General features: G+C 39.0%; 1 non-coding gene across 1 annotated transcript; it reads left to right on the forward strand.

Moving 5' to 3' along the window:
* The first annotated feature begins 3,054 nt into the window (after positions 1-3,054).
* Positions 3,055-3,126, forward strand: TRNAP-AGG. The gene has a single exon. It is a non-coding gene; the product is annotated as a tRNA-Pro (tRNA).
* The last annotated feature ends 2,734 nt before the right edge of the window (positions 3,127-5,860 follow it).

Here is a 5,860-nt window from a genome sequence, read left to right on the forward strand (position 1 = left end):
ACTGCCATCCTGCATGGTTCCACCTTGCTCCCGTGATGCCACACAGTCTGCAACTATTCGGCAGTTACCATTAGCGATCGACCAATCTCCACCTGTTCATCCAACGTCATCTCCTACAGCACCTCGGTCTTCATCAAATCAACGCACAGCCTCCACTGAAATAGCTAGTGCTACCCCAGATGACATACCTGCTTCAAATCCCAATTTGTTGTCAGTTCCAGCGTCAGAACCTGCCTCTTCAACTGACGTGTTGGACTCCACTGCTTCAAATCCTAATTTGCTGTCAGTTCCAGCATCAGAAACTCTGTCTTCAACTGATGTGATCGTATCCACAGGACAGACAAGTTCAACCTCGACTTCCACTGTTGTTGTAGATTCCACTGACCCTGTGTCGACTATATCACCTATTTTAGGGACACATCCAATGATTAATAGGCTAAAGATGGAATATTTAAGCCTAAAGCTCTTGGTGCTTCCAAATATGCGCTGGTATGTGACTCACTTCGTGAACCAATTTGTATTTCACAGGCTCATAAAGATCTCCAATGGCGTCAATCATCCGATGACGAGATCAATGCAGTAATTCGAAATGGTACTTGGTCACTAGTACCATATGATTCTTCTATGAATGTTATTGGATTTGAATGGGTATTTCGTATTAAACGAAAGGCAGATGGTACGATTGAACGCCGTAAATCTTGCTTGGTTGCCAAAGGCTATAATCAACAAGAGGGAATAGATTATTCCGAAAGGTTTATTCCAGTTGTTAAACCATGCACTATTCGTGTTATTCTAATTTTAGCCTTGTCTTCCAATTGGCCTATTCATCAACTTGATGTGCAGAATGCTTTCTTACATGGACAACTTCAAGAAGAGGTATACATGAAACAGCCTCCAGGCTATGTGGATTCTCGATTTCCTACACATGTTTGCAAACTGCATCGTTCTCTCTACGGACTTAAACAAGCTCCTCGTGCATGGTACCACCGACTTAGTACTTTCTTGCTACAGATTGGGTTTATTACTTCGAAGTGTGACTCGTCTTTGTTTATTTACAATGGTACTCATGCTACTATTTACTTGTTGGTTTACGTGGATGACATCATCGTTACTGGTTCCAGTACCACATGTATCACTTCTATCCTTACTCGTTTACACCAAGAATTTGCAATGAAGGATCTTGGTTCCTTATCTTATTTTCTTGGCATTGAGGCGACTCGTACTTCTTCGGGTTTATATCTTTCTCAACAACGTTATGCTCATGATCTTCTTATTCGAGCAAAAATGAATGGAGTTAAGCCAATTCAAACTCCACTTAGTACTTCTGGTGATATTTCTTCTGATCGAAGCACTTTATTATCTGATGCTACTGAATACCGTAGTATTGTTGGAGCTTTGCAATATTTGACATTTACTCGCCCGGATCTTGCATACGCTGTCAATAAAGTATGTTAGTTTATGCACGCTCCAACCGAGTTTCACTGGAGTTTAGTTAAGTGAATACTTCGTTATCTCAATAAATACACCTAGTTTTGGTATATTTCCAAGACCGTCGCCTTCTCTACAATTATCCTTCAGTGCATATACTGATTCTGATTGGGCTGGTTCTCTTGATGATCGTCGTTCTACTAGTGGGTATTGTGTTTATTTGGGTGAAAATATTATCTCCTGGAGTGCTCGTAAATAGAAAATAGTATCTTGTTCTAGTACTGAAGCTGAATATAGAGGACTTGCCATTGCAACTGCGGAAATTATGTGGATTCAGTCACTCATTTCGGAACTTCGTATATCTACTCGTTCTCCTCCTATTTTATGGTGTGACAATCTTGGTGCAACTTATCTCGTTGTTAATCCTATATTTCATGCACGGACGAAGCATATTGAAATTGACTATCATTTTGTTCGTGATCAAGTTGCTTCCAAACTTCTTGATATTCGTTTTATATCCTCTAAAGATCAAATTGCGGATATATTCACAAAACCACTTTCTAAAGATAGGTTTTGTCTTTTATGGTTCAAGCTTACGGTTCAGGATAACCCATTATGCTTACGGGAGGGTGTTAGCACAAGATCTGGTACGTGTACATTGTGACCCAACAATGGTACACGGTGTTTCTCTGTTTAGAGATTGTTATGTTTGGTATTTACTGTGTATTAGGAAATATGTTAGCTTGAAGTACACGATGTTTATGTATATATATATCTGTCGAGATTTTATGCATTGTAATACAGTTAAAATCAATAAGAAAAGTTCTGTTTAAACTCTATTCTTCTTCTCTTCTGTTAACCCTAAAACCCTAGTAAATCCAACTGATTTCGTTAGTAAATGGGTTCCATGTGGTAAAACAATAACTATACTTATGTAACTTATCAGTGGGACGCTTCATTAAAACCAAACCATGACAAGAACCATAAATATGAATATCAGCTGCTACGATTTTAGAATCGAACGGATTATCTATCTTTATATCAGACGGGCCGCTAAGCAATTTATCTATCTTATAAGATTATACCATGATTCTTGGTCAGTTGGCTTTTTTATAAGCCAAGAGAGCTCAGATAGATTCGCCTCAAAAGAACTTTTAAGGAGAAATCTGACATAATCTTTGAATAACTTGTTGCACCAGTATTTGCATACGCACCTGAACCTGAAGACTAATTTCACAGGTAAAATCGTAAAAAGAGTAGCCATGATTTCATCTGGTAAGATCCCAATTCCATGATCAAATATTCTTCTCTTTTTACAAGAAGCTCGAGTTTCCATCTTTACGTTGATTTGTTTTCTGGCTTTGTCTATTAGTTTGGGTCTAGCCATACATATAAATGGGACATAAAACCTATATATGCACACATTATAAACTTGTTTAGGAAGGCTCGCACAAGTTCACCTGCGCTGGAATCAGATATGGACGTCGAGTTCGCCATAGGCTACTAAAGGCGGCTTGATAGAAAAATAATCGTCCACTTGTGATGTTGCACGGGCTTGAATAGTTCTAGGCCCGGACATATGATGTTTGTTTTAATAAGGTTAAATAGTAAAGGAAAACAACAACCGGGCAATTGGTCTAGTGGTATGATTCTCGCTTAGGGTGCGAGAGGTCCCGAGTTCAATTCTCGGATTGCCCCTGAATTATTATTTTTATTTTTATTTTTTTGCGTTTCTTTTTAAAATCAAATGGAGGTGACCTGAGGTGATACTTGTTGTGTTTGAATTTGAAAGGAGATTATCGGTTGAGGTGGTACTTGTTGAAATTGGTGGAGGAGTTTCAATTTTACCATGCTTACTACTCTAGACGCTAGCGACCCTGCAAAATGTGTGTACAACAAAAGCAAAGAAAACATACACTACAGAAGTTTTTCTGGCATGAGATTTCTCTAAAATGCAATGAGTAGTATAGAATTAGTATTGCATCAACTAGGTATTCGGTGTCGGTGTCGGTGTCGGTGTCGGGCAATTCTGGCGAGGTTGTAAGCCCCACAGTACTGTTGGGATCTCACTAAATGGTATACTGAAAATGACTTCACGCAGAAGCTATCCTTTACCGGGACAATATTATCTTTACACTAGGTAACCTTAGTCATACAGGGTAGAATTATGAGTTAATCGATATTTAATATGGGGAAGGCCGGCATGGTTTGAATGACACTATCGTAACGTGGTGCACTTATTTTTTTTTGGGTGTTGTTTTTGGTTATTGGGAAAGCGCCTAGGCAGCATTACCTGTAGTGAGATCTCGGAATACATTTCACTTAAAAATGAAATTACAAGTCCCCTGGAAAGGGGCACCCGAGAGGGTGAGAGTCCCGTCGTGTTCGGATCCTGTCGCACCACGAGGCGTTGTCGGCGAGTCGGGTTGATTGGGAATGCAGCCCAAAGCGGGCGGTAAATTCCGTCCAAGGCTAAATACTGGCGAGAGACCGATAGCGAACAAGTACCACGAGGAAAAGATGAAAAGAACTTTGAAAAAAGAGTCAAAGAATGCTTGAAATTGTCGGGAGAGAAGCGGATGGGGGCCGGCGATGTGCCCCGGTCGGATGCGGAACGGTGATGAGCCATCGCCGTTCCGTCGATCGACTCGAGGTACGGACCGATGCAGATTGAGGCGACGTCCCAAACCCGAATTGTAGTCATGCCCGCAAAGACATCGTCACTAGTTCTTAAAACATTGTGTATAATCAGTTATAATTGAAGCACGAACACACAGTGTATATTATTATTCCTATATAGAACCCCACTTACTCATAAAAACAGTTCCCCAATTCTATGACTGTAAAGTAGAAAACCCTATGCTCCTTAAATGAAATCTTTATCTCCATACCTAGGAGTTTCTTGTTTCTCCTATTTCTCCCGCTCAAACTAAGAGAAACAAAAAAAAAATTCATCTTTTAGCATAAAATGGACTTAACTAAACTCTTATCATGGCTTAGCAATATGTCTATCTGGGCTTGAATTTATTACCTAAGGGAAATTCCTAGCAATGGTCAGATGCAAAATTTTGTTGAGCCATGTGATGGCCAAACTGGTTTTTCTACTATGGTAAAGTACTGGGCATTAGATAACTAAGCACGCGTCCGAGGGAAAAACGCTGGAGTCTGCGATAAAAGCGCCGGCGTTGGTAAGCCAAGCGCCGGCGTCCGAAGCTTCGACGCGGCGTCCTAATATATGACGCTGGCGTTTGTAGAAAAATCGCCAACGGGTGTTTTTTTTAAATTCAAAATTCACTTTTTGCCTCTATAAATTACCATCGAATTCAAACAATTCACTCACACCAAAATTTACTTCTCTTGAATTTTCTCTTGTAAAATCTAATTCTCAATTGCTGAAAAGGCAATCACACTTTTTTGCGATGCAAAACTTGAAGCTGTTGTTTCTAAGGTATGTGGGAGTTTTAAAAAGATTGAAAATTGTATGAGGGAAGTGCAAGTTTTTGAAGTTGCTCCAAGAAAATGTTTTGCTAAAAGGTAAAGAAGAGCTCCAGTTTTGAAAGTTAATAACAAAAAATTCAAAAACAAAGGTGAAACTGTCAAAGAGGGCGTTGAATGGAAAATACGTCAAATGAAGATAAGCAGAAGGCCAAAACTTGTACTTGATTTTTATTGAAGTTTTTATTATTGTCTAATAAGTTTATATCTTGTAAAAGAATTGGCAGTAATATCAATGAATGAAAATGTTTATATTTTAAAATAGATTTCCACTTCAGATTAAGTGAAATTTATTACAATTTATTAAACTTGCAAATAACATCAAACTACATTTTAATAAACCATAACAAAAACATCAAACTACATCAAATCCAGCGACATTCTCTCTGTAAAGTTCATAGCATTCAAAATGCCTAAACTCTCTCCCGCTTTCTTCGGTAAACTTGGTCTGAGCGATGATTTCCAATTCTTCGTTGGATAATCCAGAATTGCTACGATGAACCATCCACAATACTTCCGTATAATGTTTGACTTCATTAGTGATAAATACAATTCTTAGTTCTAGGCTCTTACTGTTTATTATGGCTTCGTTCCGCGATGCTACAAAATGTCCCAATACTCTTTTCCAGAAATTGTCATTGTTCATTGGTCTCGCCATACGATGTAACCAACATCGAACAAGAGCAACATCTTCTTCCATTGTAAATTCCGGCAGTGGCATTCGAGTGCAGTAACGATGTGCTTGAGATGGATTATCTTTTAGAATTCTGAAAGACGCTTCGTAACGAAAAGGCTTACGGTGAGCTTCCTCCCAATTTATCAAGAGCTGTTTGGATCACTTCATCTTCAGTTACACCACTGAAATTTTCTCGATCAATTTCTATTACCAGAGCAAGAAATGGCTGGACTGCAAGCCTAATAGATTTAAAACGAGCAC

The sequence above is a fragment of the Papaver somniferum genome, chromosome 6 (genome assembly GCF_003573695.1).
Source record: "Papaver somniferum cultivar HN1 chromosome 6, ASM357369v1, whole genome shotgun sequence".
NCBI classification, from domain to species: Eukaryota; Viridiplantae; Streptophyta; class Magnoliopsida; order Ranunculales; family Papaveraceae; genus Papaver; species Papaver somniferum.